The 20009-nt window shown below is 37.4% G+C and overlaps 1 long non-coding RNA gene across 7 annotated transcripts in view; it reads right to left on the reverse strand.

The window, feature by feature from the left end:
• The window catches only part of LOC111091654, a 127394-nt gene that overhangs the window by 43131 nt on the left and 64254 nt on the right, over positions 1 to 20009 (reverse strand). For 2 of the 7 annotated variants that reach the window (XR_005376385.1, XR_005376384.1), the window contains one exon: positions 17394 to 17489. The exons of the other annotated variants lie outside the window; for them this stretch is intronic. This is a non-coding gene — a long non-coding RNA (uncharacterized LOC111091654). The remainder of the gene's footprint in view (positions 1 to 17393; positions 17490 to 20009) is intronic. 7 annotated transcript variants of the gene reach the window in all.

A 20009-nucleotide genomic window follows, 5' to 3' on the forward strand; every position in this document is an offset into this window, starting at 1 on the left:
GACTTGGACCCTGAGGTGGGTTCCAGCTTAGTTTTATGGGCTGGTCTAGGGGACCTCCAGGAATTTCCTCCAGGAATTTCTCAAGTTCTGTTTACATTCTGATAGGGGGCTTTCAAGGGCATTGAGCTCTGTTCTCATTCTAATATGGGGCTTAACTGAAGTAAAGTAAAGTTCAGCTCTTATTCACAGGGGCCTGAGATGGCTGTACTTGTGCTAACGCTGAACTCAAGGTGGAATGGCTTTAATTTTCTTGGCCTCCACACTTTATTTTCTCGTTAAACTAACCTACTGTTTATTTAAACTTACTATATTAACTAGCTTTTTTGTTTTATATAGATTCAGTCTATGAGGATCAAGAACTGTAAAGAGAGAAATCTCATGGACTTCTGAAAATCTCATTCAGATTTTCAAGCCCCTCACCCCTGATCTTAACCCTTTCTCCTGCCATACTTTTACTTTTATCATTACTTGAGACAAACTTAAAGAAAATTGGTGAAATTATTGTCTTTGAATTCTCAACAAGTCAATAACAAAGAGAAAGGTCTGAACCTGTAGCCAAGGAAACTGTTCTAGTTAGAATTGCCTACAAGGATAATATTTCAAAATGTTCACATTTATCACCCCATTTTCCTTCTCAATATAAAAAGCATTTTAAGCTAACAAAGACATTCAACTTTCGTTGTCATTTAATCACCTCAAAAATCTGTTAGGAAAGAATTAGTGCTTCCTATAATTTCTAATTATGCATTGTTCATTTTCATAAAATAAGATATATAGTTTATTCTTTTATAAACCTAGTTTAGATTGGTAAAAGCTTATAACCAACACAAAATAGACAGAAAGATGGAATTAAATATCTCACTTGGAATGGTTCTATACATATAATATATAGTGCATATATGTTTTATTTTATTTTATTTCCTGTATCTCCTAATCTACAAAAGCTAAAAATAATGCAAACACAAAATTGAGTATAACATAAACCAAAAATTTTGGTAACAGACTTTATTAATTTTCTGCATGTACACATATGGCTTAGTCTTCAAAACATAATTATTTTAATATATATAATAGAGATTGCAAAATAAAACCAAGTCAGTCATTGAAATATTGATGAAATTAGAAGAGAGGATGATTCCATTCTATATATCAAAAAGTAAATAGGGTCTACTGTTTAAATGTTTGATAAAAATAAGAGAAATGACAACAGGTCATGCATTTTTAAATTGTTTTCTTCTCTCATGTACTGCATTTTGTCACCTTAATTGCTTTTGTGTTTTCTATCTAGAAGGAACAGCCATCAAATGGAGACAAGTCTCTCTCTGTTTGTGTATGATGAAACGCATTCCCAGAACTCAGGAACTAATTCCTTGGGAATAATTTGCCAGTGAATGGTCCCTACAGCCTGGAGCTCTTCATTGTGAGTAAAGATTACTGAAGAATTCCAAAGCGTCTTAAATCTTAGCATGGCAATACCCGTGATCTTAAGAAAAGATTCATTTTCTTAAATCTTAACCTCGGAACGTTAATTCCTTCTTGCTTTCTCAAACAACAAAGTAGACTACATCGTGTAGTACATAAATTGAATATGATACCTTGACATTTCAGTAAAATGTTCACTAAGAGAACATTCCTCAGGGATAATTCAAGTACTTCCTTAATGCATGTTGCATGCTTGTAACCAGATTAAATCTCAAAGAGAAATCTTGTTTTGGTATAAATGATCACCTCAGTATCTGCTACATTTGTTGCAAAGTTACCTCTTTCCATTTTGTAGTTGAAACAACTTGAAATTTTTACATCATTCATCTCAAAATAATTTTGAGAGCCTACTATGTAACAGGCAATGTAATCAGAGCTGAAGAAACACACTAGGAAAGACTTTGCTCTCATAAAGATCATTTTCTACAGATAGGAAGACAGGCAATAAACAAGTAAATAAATAAGCCAATTTCAGGCAATAGTAAGTACTATGCAGAGAACAAAACAGTGCCAAGGCAGAGGAGAGTTGAGGGAAGTGTTTTTGGCTAGGCTGCAGAGCTAAACTCTGAATGATGAAGGTGCTAGTCCAACAAAGATCAAGAGAAAGAGTAGTCCATGCAGAAGAACAGATGGAAGGCCCAAGGTAGGAATGCAATGGTCTGGTGGAGGAAAGATGGAAGGAAGGTCAGCATACTAAGACTATTGTGAAATCTAGGGGAGGAGATTACAAAGTTTTTCAAATTTCAATTTCAATCAACAACTCCATTGAAATCAGAATTCCAAAAGCATTGTTGTAGTGCTGTGGCAGCACTCACTGAATGAAGTTGGTTATGATTATGGATTGAAATGCATCCCCCAAAATTCATATATTGAAGCTCTAACTCCCAGTGTGACTCTGGAGAGAGGGTCTCTAAGGAGGTAACTAAAATTAAATGAGTTTATATATATAAACTAATAATTCTAATTATTGTTCTACTTTAGAACAGTCCTAATTCAGTAGGACTCATGTCCTTAAAGAAAGAGGAAAATTCAGCAGAGTTCTTTTTCTCTGTATACACACAAACAAAACGCCTGTGAGGACCAAGTGAAAAGGCATCTATCTACAAGCCAGAAAGAGAGGTCACACCACAAAGCAAAGCTGCTGGCACCTTGTTCTTAGACATCCAGCCTCCAGAACTCTGAGAAAATAAATTTCTGTTGTGCAAGTATCTGATCCATAGTGTTTTGTTATGGCCAGCCCAAGGACAGTAACAGTTACCATATCTGAAACAAATTTTACAATAAAAAATAAATAAATAAAAACACTAAATTTACAAAGGTAGTAACAGACTTCAAAAGTTGCATAAATGCAACATGTTTCATTTTCTCTTTAATATATAGAAAATACAAATGTGCAAGACAGATAGCAAGATTGTAAACATTACAGGAGGAAAATATATCACAGACACTTTAAATACAAATAGAAAATATATATATATATGGGGAATATACTTCTCCAGGATGAAAAAATGAAAATTAAAACAACTTGGAGAAATCATTTCATGCCGATAACAGCAGCAACAATTACAAACACCTGGTGTCCTTTTAGTGTCAAACAGATACACTGAATCAAGGCCCTGGAGATGAATTAAAACAACTCCTTTGTGAAAAACAAAATAACAACATGTAGCAGAAGCCCTAAAGATGTTTAAATTACCTGAGATTATTATTCCTGAGAATTTCAGTAAAAGCACAATGATAGAAGCATATAGAAATTCATTGCAGAATTTATATATTTACATTGATACCCTTAATACTATAGAAATACTTTAAGGAAATAATTATATATCAGAATTATAAAATATTATATAGTCACTAAAGGTTATAACTTTAAGATTTTTTGAAAAAGGTAGAAGTAATGTAACCTAATGGTTGAAAATACAAGTATTGAAATCAGATGAACTAGGGCAAGAATTGAATTCTGTCTCTGCCATACACAAATTATATGAACCAAATTTTCTCAACTGTAAAATGGAAATAACAGGATAACAGTGAACATTAACTGAACACTTGCTGTGTGCCAATTAAAGTTCTAAATTTAGTATAGTCAATGCTCATTATTTGTGGGATTCCATATTTACAATCCTCCTATTTGAAAACATTTGTAACCCCAAAATCACCACTGCTGATGCTTTCAAGGTCATTCAGGACAGACACCGAGCAGCAAAAAACAATGTAAGGTACCTGAAATTTGCAGCTCAGCCTTCCTGTTTATCTAACATGGAGGTAAACAGAGGATAAAGAGGCAGGGGATGTGGGGTAGTGCAAGAAGTTCAGCCTCTTGGGCCAATGGGAGAGGTGTGGAGTCACAACTGTAGCCACTATGAGTGACAAGTAAGTCAAGGCAACCCACTTACATCTGTACCTTTTTTTCTCTTTTGTAAAATAAAGAAAATAGACTCTACCAGGATGAGTTATTTTTAAGATTTAGGATTATAATCTATGTGAGAAAAGAGTATGTGTATGTACGTGTGTGCACGGTTTCCTTAGGATTGATAGTTTGGTATTCACTTATTTGGTATTCCTGGAACTTTACCTAATTACCACAAACGATGAGAGTCAGATATTTGTATATTAACTCATTTAATCCTCACACAAATCCTCTGAAACACAAGTGACATAAAAAGTAGAGGAAACAGGGACGCCTGGGTGGCTCAGCAGTTAAGTGTGTCTGTCTTTGGCTCAGGGCATGATCCTGGAGTCCCGGGATCGAGTCCCACATCGGGCTCCCTGCATGGAGCCTGCTTCTCCCTCTGCCTATCTCTCTCTCTCTCTCTCTCTCATGAATAAATTAAAAAAAAAAAAAAAAGAGCCTAGGAACTGCTGGGTCTCAGGAGGAAAAAATTGTAGAACTTATCTGCTTGCTCCTCTCTTACACTGGTCAAGTATTAGCCACATGGCCATAAACTCCCCACATCCATACTGCCTATGCACAGTAGCAGAGGGAGTCTTTTAGAGTCTCAAAGGCAACCAAAAATACTCAGGGCAGGAGGAGAGAGATGGTTGGTATAGGCATGACAAAAGGCACCATCAGGCTGCATTGAGATGGAATTAGTCATTTCACAAGTGGCTGAGTAGAGCCACAAATATGTGGCCATTCAGAGGCTGGAATAAAAGATATGGCCAGAGGCTCAGAAGACAACTCAAGGCCACAGAGAACACAAGGGGATACAGAGTATCTGATGTAATCAATGACAAGGAAGAGGGGTTCACAAAGGTGTATGCACTAAAATATCTCGGTATACTCAAAATCAAGTAGTATTAGAGAATTCATATAATTCACAACTTAAACTGGACATTTTTGTATAGAATAAATGCTAAACTGGACAGGGCTCTGGGACAACTGCTATAAACATAAACTGAGACTGCCTCAGGCAAACTAGAATGTGTAATTTCTTGAGGTATAGCTAGAAGAACTACATAAAAATTGAATGTTTAGGGCAGCCCAGGTGGCTCAGGGGTTTAGCGCCGCCTTCAGCTCAGGGCATGATCCTGGAGACCCTGGATCAAGTCCCACCCACATCAGGCTCCCCGCATGGAGCATGTCTCTGTCCCCCCCCCCCCCCATCTCTCATAAATAAATAAATAAAATCTTTAAAAAAAATAGTAAAAAAAAAACCTGAATGTTTATCTAGATGAAGCATAGGGAAGGATTTTTAAATACATATGTATTGTTTTTTTCTATAAAGTTTTAAATTTTACTTTAACACTAAGCTTAATTTTTAAAAATAGTCATTAGGCAGATAAAATTACAGAAATAATAGGCCATATATATATTATTCTATATTTACTGACATTCTTGGCTCTTATACTAAGAACAATATAAATAGCTCTTCTGGCTGTGGATATAATTCAAGAACCATCCCTTCTCTCACCTCCCAGTGATCCTACCTTCTAGCTTTCATTAGATTAAAGTTCTAGCTATTTTCTAATCAGCTAAAGAGAAAATTAGCATCTCTGTTCTAGATATTCCTGTGGAGGCCGAGAAAATTAAGGCCATTCCACTTTAAGTTCAGCATTAGCACAAGTACAGCCATCCCAGGACCCTGTGAATAAGAGCTGAACTTTACCTTACTTCAGTTACAGGAAGAAAACAGCTTACAGCTTAACGTCCTAGAAAGCCCCATATTAGAATAAGAACAGAGCCCTAGCCAAGGGCAGGAAGCTCCTATTAGAATAAGAACAGAGCTCAATGCCCTTGAAAGCGCCATATCAAAATGTAAACAGAACTTGAGAAATTCCTCCACCCCTTCAGAAAATCCCCTAGACCAGCCTGTAAAAAACTAAGCTGAAACCCACCTGGGGGTCCAAATCCCTGCTCAGCTGTATCGGGTATACTTGGACCCAAGCTCGAGCTTGTAAATAAACCCTTGTGTGTTTGCATCGGTGTCGGCTCCTTGGTGGTTTCTTGGATTCGCAATCTTGGGCACAACATTCCTTCTGAATGACTTCTGAAAGCATTCACTTTCTATCTTTGCTAATTATAACTAAGCACAAAGCATGTTCAATGTTAAAGAAAACAGATTATTCTGACACCCGTTAAAATGGTAAGGGAGACTTTATTCAAGACTATTGCAATCAAGGAGAGAAATCAGGCTCAACTGCAAATATGATAAAGTCAAGTGGGGATTTACAGTCAAAGAGCAGAATAAGGAGTCAAGGGGTGGAAAATTACTTAGAGGAGACATCAAGAACAGGGAGGTTTTTGCTACATCAACTTAACAGGATTCTTACTGATTTCAGGCCAGGGTGATACCAGGGGTGGAGACTAAGAAGTTTCATCAGATATGAGGGTGATGAGAAATCAAGGGTGAGGGGACTCTCCCTAAACTGACCCCTCAGGTTTTCTGCTATGACTAGACCTGTCAAAAACATACACAGAAGCCTAAGGACAAGACCTAGTCACAAAGAAAGCTTAGAGGAGCCTTGAAAAAGTTGGGTCAAGGAAAGAGACTGAGTCACTGAGAAGATACTAGATGTAGGGAAGCCACATGGAAAACCCTTCTCTCCATGTGCTATATGTGCTATACTAGGTCTTAGCATCAGCTCCCAAAGACTAGGTGACCCCATCTTCACTAATACCTTTCTGTCCTTAAGTTTGTTCTTTCAAAGGCTACATGCCTTGTACATATTTATGGGCAGCTATTTCTGATATAATTTCAGAATGAGTACAAATCCTTTTTAAGGAAAAGAAGAATGGGCTATGTTGGAGTGCTAATGGATTTCAGCAGGAAGCCTATCACCCAGCATTCTGCCTGAACAGTCCTCAGCTGGACAGCACTCAGAGCCCAGATGCCAAGCTGTGGACAACTGTCTCCAGGCAGCACCATCTGCTTCCATGGGAATCTCCCCAGGCATTTGGTTGGCAGCTCCAGGTTGGCCTTGAGGTGGGCCATGTGGAGAGGATGCTGCTGGGGCGCTGTCTGGGTTTTTTTTTTTTTTTTTTTTTTTTTAACACTTGGGAGCTCATTTCCTATCATTTAACCAAAGTTAGCATCTGATCAGATTTTCTTTCTTTTAGGACAGTAGTAGATAGTTGAGTTCTCCTTAGCAGGAATTTAGCAGAAAGTAAAACTGAAGAAAGAAGAAAGAAAGAAGGAAAGAAGGAAAGAAAGAAAGAAAGAAAAAGAAGAAAGAAAGAAAGAAAGAAGAAAGAAAGAAAGAAAGAAAGAAAGAAAGAAAAGAAAGAAAAGAAAAGAAAAGAAAAGAAAGAAAGAAAGAAAGAAAGAAAGAAAGAAAGAAAGAAAGAAAGAAAGAGAAAAACTGAGCTCAATTATCTCTCTCTATGGGGGAAAAAAAATTATATTTTTTCCTTAGAACAGCCAAATACAATGCATCTCAAAAAGTGTGTTGCAAACCTCAACTTTGCACAAATTGCTTCAAGAAAAAAGGGTCCCAGAGTCAAATAAGTTTGAAAATACTTCACATCACATCTCTTTAGAGATGTACCATGCACATTAAGTAGTCATACCCCTAAGAAGTATAGTGAAAAGCTATCACTTTAACATGGTTTAACTTAGTATTTCCCAAACTCAGAAGAAAATAGAGTTTCAACTTAGTTCTGCTACTTTGCAATCTGTAAATTGTGCAACTTGTTCCCAGAAAAGGGATCATCAGAACACAGCAAGTCCCCATCAGTCATCAAAAGGGCCTGGTAGCCTTGGGGCAGTCAGCATGGGATGCACTAGAGAGGACAAATGTCTTCCATTTCTTTTATTTTCTGGGTTGTTACAATACAGCATGTATTTTATGAGATGGGCAGAATTCATTTATTCTTTTCCTCCACTCAACAAACATTAACCATGCCCCTCCTGGCCCCAGCACAGTGCCAGGGACTAGGGATATAGAAGCAATCCAAGTACCATTGCCACAGTTTATACTTAAACCAGGAAGATACACATTTGAAAAGTATTTATAATGAAATGCAATGAGCCAGTTACCAAGAGTCAGGATTTGCCTCTGGGTGTTTTCTTTTGGTTCACTGATTAACAAGAGTTTACCTAATCTGGAGAACAGGTAAAACCTCCCAGGAAGCCTCTTCCAGCCCACAGAGGCAGCAAACAAATCCATCAGATGCTAGCATAACACAAGGCAAGGAGCACTGAGAACAAAGATTAAAGACAAGGAACAGATCACTAGTGGTCTTTTAGAGTGAAAACAGAAAACTCATGACAGCCTACCACTGATTTAACAACTCAACAAAATTCTCCACAACCCTAGAATACATTTATCTTAAGGACAGAGACCATTTCAAACAACTTTTCCACCCTCTTAATTACACTACTGTGCTAGGCACATAGTAGGCACATCATGAATTTTAAACAAAGAATAATACTGTGTTCACATAGGTACTAGTAACAATTCCAAATTCACACAACAGGCATTCAATAACTATTTAGTGGATAAATAAAAGAAACCTCTCAATTCTTACACATTAAGGATCAGAGTATCACCATTCTCAAAAAATATTTTTTAAAGCCCAGATTATAAAAATTAAGAAAGTAAAGGAACACAGTATTTGTTGAGCCTCTGACATGCAAAGCAATTTGCTAGGATCTAGACATTCTTTTAATTTGTACAGTCCTTGAGGGTAGAGGCAGTTTACTCCAGTCACTTCCCATAACCCTGGTACTTGGTGCTAGGCTGGTTACTATTAAAGGCACGGTAAAAATTTGTTGAACAGAGGAAAAGGAAAACAAATGAATTCTGCCCATCACATAATTTAATACTCAGAATAAACCCCTGAGGTAGATGCCATACTCCTAAATATTTTCAAGAAAATTTTGCCCTAAACTCTTTTCTAGATTGCCATCTTTGAGAGACAGGCACTCAGCGATCAATTAAATATTTGTAACATCTTCTAAACAACTCTTAGGTAATGGTTTATTTCACATTTCTGTTCTACATTAATGGAGCATTAATAAGCACATCTGCCTCACCTTGTCAATTGTAGTTTCAAATTTCTAGGTATCTATTTGATTTCCTGGCAAATATACGTAGAGTTCTAAATCACATGCATGTTGCATGCTATGCTCCATAGTTAACCATGAAAATGTAGCTTCTCTTTCCCCAGACCTTGGCTAATAACTCTCATTTTCTTCCCTTGAGTTTAAGTTGCTCAAGGAACTATTTTGGGACAGGTTCAGTGCCCAGGTTAATGGCTCCTCCTCCTCAGTTCGCCACGGACAGCCTTCCTGCCTTGACTTCCCTTATATGTACAAACACACACCCACACACACAAGTATGCTTCCTAAATCTTAAAATTGACTATAGGTAATTGTAAAGCACAAAAACAAAACCAATCCGGCAAATGAGTAAGGTAGATAGCCTGCCATACTGCTAGTTAATTCTCCTGGTTTTCCTTTAAAAACCCCTTCATTTCATATATATATATATTGCAGGTTATTTCCTTCAAACTACATCCATAATGAGGTTACTTATCCTCCATATCCAATGGGATTGTCCACTAAGTAACACATCCTCTAGAGATGCCTGAGAGGGCAACCACTTCAACCATTAAAAGATTCATACTTTTAGCCAAGAAAGTGGAACTATTGTTCCTCAAAACCAAAGATGGCATCTTGAGCTTTTAAGTTTTCTGAATGTCACAGTTACAGATGCATTATTTAGCAGGTATACTAGAATTCTTGCAAATAATGTATACCATTTTTACTGACTACTTAATCAGAGAAACGTGGTATGACTTTCTTGAAAATCTCTATGCAAACAATGATGTGTGAGAAATAGAGATTGAATGAACATCTCATATCTGTACATATATCAACGATCTCAAATCAGAGTCGAATCACCTAGTTTGAGTAACATCTCCTATTTTTTCGGCTCTGTACGAAAAAGCCCTGTTAATGAGTAGTGACATGTCTCAAAGTCCAACAGAAAAAAGGAGGAGAAAAAAATTGAAGGATCAGGATAATTCCTTTTTTTTTCCGGATAATTCTTACCAAGATTTTTTGCTCCCTGAAAAATTGGGGATTGACGTTCAATATGAAAGGCAGGCTTTGAAAAGAACATATTTTTTTTCCCTCAAACATCTTTATATGACTGCTCAAGATTATGAAGATCAGGTCTTTCCTTGCTCTCCTTTATATGGAGAGACAAAGGCACAGGACCAGGAGTCTCCCCAACTCCCCCTTCAGAGCAGGCAGTAATTCCCCTCTTTGAAAGAGATTTAGTTCTGTGAAATCTCTATTTCAAGGAGGACATGGCAAAAATCCAGGTTGTTTCCCACAAATTCAAAGTGTCCTGTGTCTTTTGTTAAAAGATACTGACTGGGTAGAGGTTGCAGTCATCTGCAATTGCCTCCTGTTGGGTGATTGATGTCACCATGGTGTGTGTGGCCTGGTGGGCTGGAAGACAGGCACACTGCTGGGGAGAAGCCTGAAGCTCCAACCCCGCAGTGCCTCAGAGCAAGATGGATTCATGGGTAGAAAAAATCGACAGCTATAGAAAACGGACTGATGGTTGAGAAGAATCAATAATGATTTTAAGAAAATTAAATGCTGGCTGAAAAGGGGTAAAAAAACACCTTTGAAAGCTCTAAGGCTTTAAGCAGCAATTGAAGGGCTAAATTTAGGACCTCTTGGGTGATTTCCCAGACCTGAGTGTTTTGATTCTGTGTGACCATTCTCTAACTCCTTATCAGCTCATTATCTCAGATGACAGGGCTCCAGGCCTTCACTGTATAAACAATTGCTTAGAAAAGAGAAGGAAACAGGGTGGGCCCAGCTATCTTTTATTTGTATCTGTGGGCCCTGAAAGGATTACTAAATGGAAGTCCTGGGGTTCTATCAGGGCCCTGACACAGACTCACACAAAGCAGCCCAGACACATTTTTACAAAAGAAGGAATAACACAAACACCATGTAATCACCATCAGGGACTTTTACCCCTTCACTTGTGACTATCCTGTTATCTCACATATCTCCATCAGCCCCCAAATGCCTATTTGTAAGACATACACATAAGTGAATTAAAAAAAAAATTTCTGAGGAATATTCAACACTTAACTCCTTCCCCAATTTGGCATACAAGAGCCCCTTAATAACATTTTAACTTGATTAACATGCTATTTAAACCCAGCCTCACAAATTAAAGTCATTGTTTTTATTAGAGCATGGAAGATCCTAAGGGACATAAATATCTTTGATTAGAAAATTTCTCCAGTGTTCCATCCAGCTCCACATAGTAAGAAATGATGTAATTCCCCAAAGCATAGGATAAAATAATACTCCCCTCACAGTCCTGCTCAAAGAGACCCTCAAAATGTTCAAGTTTATTCTTGTCTGTGTTTGTAGCTACGCTGGCTCCATTGGTGGGGACTTGGAAACTCACTAGCAGTAGGAGGGTGTGGGGCCAGATCAAGGAAGGCAAAGAGTCTGGCACTGTGAGGATGTCTCTTTTTAAAAGACTGTATTGGTCCCACTCTGTCTGCCCTACTCCCAGTGTTCTATGTTAAGCTAATTCCCTCAAACAGCATAATACATTGATAACCAATAGGATTTTATGTCTGTTTGGCTCCTTGTGACTTACAAAGCATGCCTTTTCATATAATTCTTCGGATGAACATAGCAATCCTTGTAAGCTAGGCAGGACAAGTATTTTTGTTCAACACATATTTTAAATATTTTTCCAAATGCTAAATGATTTTCCCAATGTACCACAGCTAGAAAGAGGAAGAGTTTGTGCAAGAACTCAGTCTCTGATACTTGGTCCAGTGTGTCTTCTGCTTACTTCTCACAATCCTTCAGCAAGAAGAGGCTTAGATCATTCTCAGAAAATAGAATAAATTTTAAAATCACCCCTGAGAGAGGTAGATGGATTTAACTTCCACTCTCTTCGGTGAGAGAGTTCAGTGGCTATAATAAAAGTTTTGATTCAAATAAAAACTTAGCATTCATCATGTTGTAGGCTGAATAATGGCCTCCTAAATATGTTCACATCCTAATCCTTGGAATCTGTGAATGACATTTTACCTGACAAAGGAGACTTTAGAGATGTAATTAAGAATCTTAGGGAGAGTGTCTTGGATTGTCCAGGTGGGCCCAATGTAATTACAATGGTCCTTTTAAGAGAGAGGCACAAAGATCAGAAAGCAGAGTCAGTGATATGACCACAGAAGAGGGGCTGGGAAGATTTAAGAGAAAAAAAGATTGATCCTATACTACTGACTTCAAAGACAGAGGACAGGGGTGATGAGCCAAGGAATTCAGGCAGCCTCAAGAAGTTGGAAAGGGCAATAAAATGTTCCTCCCTTATAGCATCCAGAATGAATGTACCACTACCAATAACTTGACTTTAGTCCAGTAAGATTGTGTCAAACTTCTCACCTGCAGAATTGTAATATAATAAAACAGTGTTGCATTAAACCACTAAATTTGTGGTAATTCACTGCAGCAACAATAGGAAACCAATATACATCACATGCCAGCGTTCCCTATGTTAAAGTCACAAAACGTGATTCCATAAAATGGAACTGACCCCACAACCTGCCATCTGGACCCACTGAAATTGAAAATAACTGCCAAAAGCAATTAGCCTGGCTTACAGATAAAATAGCAGCTAATATTTATTGCTTCATAAGTGCCCATATAATGCGTTGCAGCTTATGTGTGTGTGCCTCATTTAATCCTCATCATAACCCAAATTATTTAACCTTTCTGTGCCTCACTTCCCCCAACTAAAAAAGGAGGAAGCATCTATGTCATATACTCTGTTATAATGACCGGTTCCCAAGATCACCCTCAATGATCAACTGTGATAATGTGAATTATAAATTTATGAACTATATATGTGGTCTTTGTCCCCTTGCCTGAAACACAGCTCTCAAAACATGTGGACTTTCCTACATGATTAGAGCGATAAGGGCATCTTTCTTAATACTTGGGTTTTGTCCTGGTTTCCTAGTTTTAGTGATAAAGGTAACTATGGGTATCTAGTTATTCGTAATAAGCCCTTTCAACCACACTTGAGTTTATGTTAATGAAGTGATTTTTGGAAAACTCCAAGTATAGGAGCTGGCTGCCAAGGGAACCAAACTTGATTAGAGAGTTAGAAATTTCAGGTTCCCCCACCCTCCCACCTCCAGGGAAGGGAAGGGAGATGCTGGAGTGTGAATAGATCACCAATAGCCAATGATTTTATCAATTGTGCCTATATAATAAAGCCTCCATAAAATCCAAAAATCCAGAGATCTTCCAGTTTGGGGAACATGTGAAAGTTCTGGAAAGGTGGTGCCAGAGAAGACCTGGAAGCTCTGAACCCTTTTCCATATGTCTTGTCCTGTATCTCCTCCATCTGATTGTTCCTCAGTTATGTCCTTTCATAATAAATTGGTAATCTGATAAGTAAACTGTTTTCCTAAGTTCTGTGAATTACTCTAGTAAATTAATGGAACTCAGGAAGGAGGTGGTGGGAACCTCCAATTTACAGCCAGTTGGTCAGAAGCACAGGTAATCACCTGAACTTTTAAACAGTATGCTAAGAACTAAGACATTCTGCCAACAATCAGCACTAACTTATCACGTGAGTGAATGACCTTAGCAGCCAATCATCCAGCCCTGGTCAGGTCTTCGGATAACTGCAGCATGTAAAAAACATCTTGACTATAACCTCATGAAATACCCTGAAACCAGACACTCCCGGCTAAGCTGCTCCCAAATTCCTCATGCTCAGAAACTGTGTCAGATAATAAATATCCATTGTTGCTTTAAGATCCTAACTTGTGGGACCATTTGTCATGCATCAACAGATTATCAACACAGTTGTTATAAGAATAAAATTAGTTGGGATCCCTGGGTGGCGCAGCGGTTTGGCGCCTGCCTTTGGCCCAGGGCGCGATCCTGGAGACCCGGGATCGAATCCCACGTCAGGCTCCCAGTGCATGGAGCCTGCTTCTCCCTCTGCCTATGTCTCTGCCTCTCTCTCTCTCTCTCTCTCTCTCTCTCTCTGTGGGACTATCATAAATAAATAAAAATTTTAAAAAATAAACTTCTTTAAAAAAAGAATAAAATTAGTTAATATTTTAACTACTATAGAAGGTGCTTAAAACAGTATGTGCCATAAGCTAGGTATTATCTAAGTGATTATAAAATCAATTCCTTCATTAAAAGTATGGATACTATGAACTGCATCCTGGTATGTGATAGGATTACACAGATGACAAATACACAATCCCTGTCCTAAAGTAGCTCACAATGAAGGAGAGGAGGGGTAGGGGAATGAACATAGACAAAACTAATATGTTTCACACAGCTTAGCTACAAATACATTGAGAAACAGTCACAGGTGTGGAAGCCCAGCCATGAAAATTTATATATTTCAGTAAATTTATATCAATAATTTATTATTTTTAGGCCATGTGCCTTTAAGAAAACATCTTAATTCAAAAATAAGGAATATTTTTAAATACTTAAACTAAAATTTTTTTGAAATAAAGAATATTTAAAATAAGATGAAATAAGTTATATATATATATATTTTAAAGATTTTATTTATTTATTTGTGAGAGACACACAGAGAGAGAGGCAAAGACACAGGCAGAAGGAGAAGCAGGCTCCGTGCAGGGAGCCTGACATGGGACTCGATCCCAGGTTTCCGGGATCAAGCCCTGGGCTGAAGGCCACGCTAAACAACTGAGCCACCCGGGCTGCCCCAATAAATTACATTTTTAAAGGAATTTTGTTCTTTATTTTCTCCTTTTGAGTCATTCTGAAAGCAAATCTGCCATATCAGCCTTCACCAAAATAATGTTAAATAATGTTAGAAAACAGGGACAGTATTTTTCTGTGAAACATGAATCAAAATGATCTGAATGAGTCTAAATGAGATGTCTGTATATCTCTGCTCTTTTTGTGCCAAGATACCAAGCAATTTAGAATACTGATCCATGCAGTAATGTTTCCACAGGTCATATTTTTTAGCCTCTTGTCACTGAGGTTATTACTTTTTTGCAAATCCTGCACTTGATAGAGCTAAAATCAAAATATCTTTTTAGCTGCTAGAGTGTATATCGAACATTTGTTTCAGCTTGTAGAAATTCTCAAAGAAAAAAAAGGAATAAAAAAATACCTGTGACTCTACAAGGACAACCTTTGGTTTCATGGAACACTGAGGATGTCAGACCTGTCGATTCTTATAATACCTGCCTGCAGTTAATCTGATTTCTCCATTTGAGTCAAATGAATTGCATAACTGAGCAACCACATACTTTCCATCTTATTAAACCAATGAGTACATTATCACTGTACCCTTCTAGTCATCCTGACTGAGCTCTCCACTCACAGCAGAAAGGTTTTAATTGCATAACCAGCTGTTATTGTCACTTGAGGCCCTATGTGTAGTAATTAGTGAGAAGACACTAAGTCAACCCAAAAGAACTCTGATAGAATTACATTCTGCCCACAGATGTGCAAATCATCCAGTTGTGTGTGTGTGTGTAGATCTCAGCACTAGTCCCCCAGATCTCCTAAGATACCTTCAAAACTATATATTTAGAAATGGGAACAATTTCTGGGCAATAAAAGTTGATCCACCCAAATGGATGCTCCAAAGGACAGAGCAATTCACATAGAAGAGTTAACACAACAATGCAGAATTGTAAAATTATATTTGGAAACAGCAATAAGTTGAGTTTGGTTGAAGAAAGGCAGGAGCTAAATCTACAGAATAGTTCCAGCATAACTGTGATGGGTTTACATGTGAAGCTAAGGAGCCTGGGTCCTAACTGGGATATAATGGCAAGGTATGAATGTTTAAGCGTGTGTGTGTGTGTGTGTGTGTGTGTGTGTGTGTGTGTGTTGGTGCACAGATCACATTTGTTTCTTGGAAAGATAAATATTGGCCATGAATGTACTGGGAAGAAGAGAGATGGGAATGTACTATGAGAGCTAATGAAGTTTTGTGCCAAATAAATAACTGGGAATGCTATTTAAGTAAATCGAAAGAAACTACTTAAACCCACTTTTGAGTAATGAAAATAAAATAGCTCTTACTAAAGTAAATAAACTGGAGCAATTCAGAAGCAATTAAGAAGGAAGGAAGGAAGGAAGGAAGGAAGGAAGGAAGGAAGGAAGGAAGGAAGGAAGGAAGGAATATTAGTAGTGAAAAAGAAGAGAAAATGAAGAGAATTTCTAAAATTTAAAATCAAATCTATTTGGTAGTCATTTTTACATGTGAGGGTGACTGAAAAGACAGGAGAATGATGCCTTGATAATTAATCTGAGACTCAGTCTAGGAGAATAGTGAAGGTGCCTTAAAGGAGAGATAGTTGGATATGTGTAGTCTACGGTTGGAAATGTGGCTCTAGAGCTTAGAAGAGGTCATGGTTGCAGAGACTCAATGGTCATTACAATATAGAAAACTATAATATTAAGCACTTGCTCCCTTTCTGGGAACTCTGCTATGTACTTTACATATATGGCCTCATTTCATCTTTTAAAAACCCTTATTAATAAAAAAATATATATCTTCTAAAAATGAAGGACCAAGATTAGGGAGGATAACTAAGTTGCTCAAAGTCACAAGGTCAGTAAGTGGTTAAACTGGAATTCAAAATCACTAGATACTCAGTTTAATTTCTGCTGAATCCATCTAAGTATTTTAGAAGACCTCTTATTTTTCAAGATGAATAGTTGTTGGTTAAAGCAGGGAATCATTAAAAAATGGTTGTCTATAAACCTTAAATACTTCATTTTAACCTCAAAAAATATATACATGCCCATGGTTAGATGTTGGGCCAAGAGCTCTTCTTTCAGTATGGGCCCACAGAATGAGATGTGTGGCTTCATGAATCACACACACAAATCATACCCATCATCCATTGTCTGTGACTTCTAGTTTGTATTTCTTTTTTTTAAGATTTTATTTATTTCTTCATGAGAGACAGACAGAAAGGAGCAGAGACATAGGCAGAGGGAGAAGCAGGCTCCTCACAGGGATTCCATCTCTGGATCAGGATCACACCCCATGCCAAAGGCAAACAATCAACCACTGAGCCACCCAGGCATCCCATCTAGTTTGTATTTCTTAAAATGCAAAGAGAACCTAAACCCATTTGCAAGGCAATATGAGTGCAGAGGGTTTTCCCAGTATATTTCTGTTGCATTGCCCACACCTAAATTGACATTAATTTTTGGGAAGTCATTTTTGTCAAATCTTTCCAAAGTATTCAACTTTTTCAAAAGATAGACTTTTTATTTTTATACTCAAAGTTTATCAGTTTATCCAATATTTAAATTAATATGTCACCACAGTATGTAACAACTATAATCACTGGTTTGGAAATAAACACAAGGACCTTGGTAAAACAAACAAACAAACAAAAACCCCACAATTATTTGGAGAAGAAATGTACTGACATGCATGGAATAGTGGCCTGCAGTGTACAAGGAATGCTCAGCATCATCTAGGCATCAGCACTTATGATCCATAGGGGAATGAAAGCATCAATCAACCTGTTGAGACAGTTCAGGAAGATTTTTTAAGAAAGCTCTTACTCTAGCCTTATGTTTTGAGGATTAATATTTGGAATGATAATCCTAAATTATAAACCTTTTTGAGCACATGGATCATTGTGTATTTTTTTAAAAAGCACAAGACTGGTTCCTGCCCTATGGGGAGTTTAAAATCTAGTCACTGAAGTGAAAGTCTCAGACAATATTCTAAGTGTTGGACACACACTATTTCATAATAACCCTTGAGTAGGTACCTTTAAGACCTGACATGTAAGGAAAATAAAACACTGAGAGGTGAAATAATTTGTAAAATGTGACCCATTAAGTAAGTGATTGGTTAATTTCAAACAGGCTCACCATCTCCACAGCCAGAGCTATTAACCACCATTATATATCAGTAAGTTACCATATGCCAAGAACTGGACTGTGCCATTCATTTATTTTATCTAATTTTGATCTTCAGATAACACTTCAAGATATATACTAACAGTTTCACTTTCAACATATGTGTCATGTCTCAGAGCTGTGAAGTGGCAGAGCCAGAATTCAAATACAAATAATTTAACTTTAATTTTCACATTCTTTGCTCAATGCATCACTATCTCACAATATTATTTGTAAATAACTACATGCTAATCTGTATGAGAAAGCCCTGAAGATAGCAGAGAAGCAAATAAATGGTATATATCTAACTAAAAAAAAAAAAAAAACAAACAGTTGGGATGCTTCACATAATTAGGTGGCACCATAACACTCAGTTAATTATTCCTGTTCTAACAAATAGAAAATCACTTTCTCACAGAGAAAATAAATAGAATATATTTTGACAATATTTTCTGATACAGTTATTACAGAAAAAAAATGTAAAATTTAGAAAATTGAAATGAAGAAAGAAAAATTATTCACAATTCCATCATCAAATATAATGTCTGTTAGCATTTTCTTATATTATCTTCCAAATTTTTGAGTGCTTGCATACATACTGAAATTTCTCCTACAGATAATTTTTTAAAAATATGAATTGACAATATACTTGAATAATTAGGGAACTTCATTAGATTATGTGGAGGAGTTTTTTGTGACTCTGTGCTTTGTTTATCATCATTTTGAGTGATTAATGTGCTGGGAATTTAAAATAAATTCTTATAGAGATGGGAAATATATCTTGACTTTCTCCCAATCTCTTTCTGGCTGCTGTTTCTTATTTTCTCTGGCATATTCCTCCTCCTCTAACAACTAAACGCTGGTTTGCCTCATGACTCTGAACTCAGCACTTGACTCCTGTTACTCTATATTTTCTCTAAGTTATTTCATCCACTCCTATAACTTCCATATCACCTATGATCTGATACCTCCCTCATTTGTATTTCTAGTCCATTCCACTCTTCTGATATTTATACACATCTCCATTTAGTTATGTAAAACCCACCTCAAAGTCAACCCTAGCTACACCTCTCATATCCACTCCCTAACTTTTATTTCCTTATTCATGCATTTCATTAAGCCAAGACTTTGAGAAACATTTGCGGCATATCCCTTTCATCCATACTCCATAGTCAATCCATTATAAAATCTATAGGTTGATACTTTCAAATCTATCTCTAATCTATTTCTCCCTAGCTCTTTGTTCAAGTAATCTTCATGTCTCTTTTTGTTCAAATAACTGAGTATGACCTGACAATAGGTTGTATGTCTCACTATTGCCACTCTTAAGCCCTAACATCTCTTTTCCTTGTAGAAATTGAAACAATCTTTCTAAAAAAAAAAAAAATCAGATTAAACCATGACTTTAAAATCTTAATATGGTTTCCCATTGCACATAGAATAAAATCCAAATTCCTTAATATGATCTATAATGTTTTGCATAATTAACCCCTCCTACTTCTCTGATCTCCCTTCATACTCCAGTCCACTTCAAATATCTTTCTACAGTTCTTTTAATAGACCAGATCATCTCCAAGGGAAGGAGAAAAACAATTTGGTAATATCAAAGTTGAAAGGTGACTCCTATTCTGGACAAGGAGACACAGACCCATTTTTCACTGTTTCTTCCCACTAGACAGTCTAAGCCCTGGAAATAATACAGTTGACCAGCAAAGGAGAACTTTGAAACGTGGTAAGAAGGCAAACTTGCATAGAGCCCCAGGGCTGGAGGAACAACATAACAGCAGAATATTGTGTGCCTCCCTCCTCTACAACAGAATTTGTATGTCACTCAGACCCAGTATTTTCAGAACCCCAACCCAGCAACAAAAGCCAGTGTAGTCAGGCTCCTTCCTTGCCCTGAATCACTGGGAGCTCTTCTGACAATATCAGGCAAACCGAGGAGAACCAGCAAGAGAGGTCCTTTAGGAGCTCCACTAATAGGGCAGCCCTGGTGGCGCAGCAGTTTAGTGCTGCCTGCAGCCTGGGGTGTGATCCTGGAGACCCGGGATCGAGTCCCACGTCAGGCTCTCTGTGTGGTGCCTGCTTCTTCCTCTGCCTGTGTCTCTGCCTCTCTCTCTCTGTCTCTATGAATAA

This window comes from Canis lupus, chromosome 22, assembly GCF_011100685.1.
Source record: "Canis lupus familiaris isolate Mischka breed German Shepherd chromosome 22, alternate assembly UU_Cfam_GSD_1.0, whole genome shotgun sequence".
Classification (NCBI taxonomy): domain Eukaryota; kingdom Metazoa; phylum Chordata; class Mammalia; order Carnivora; family Canidae; genus Canis; species Canis lupus.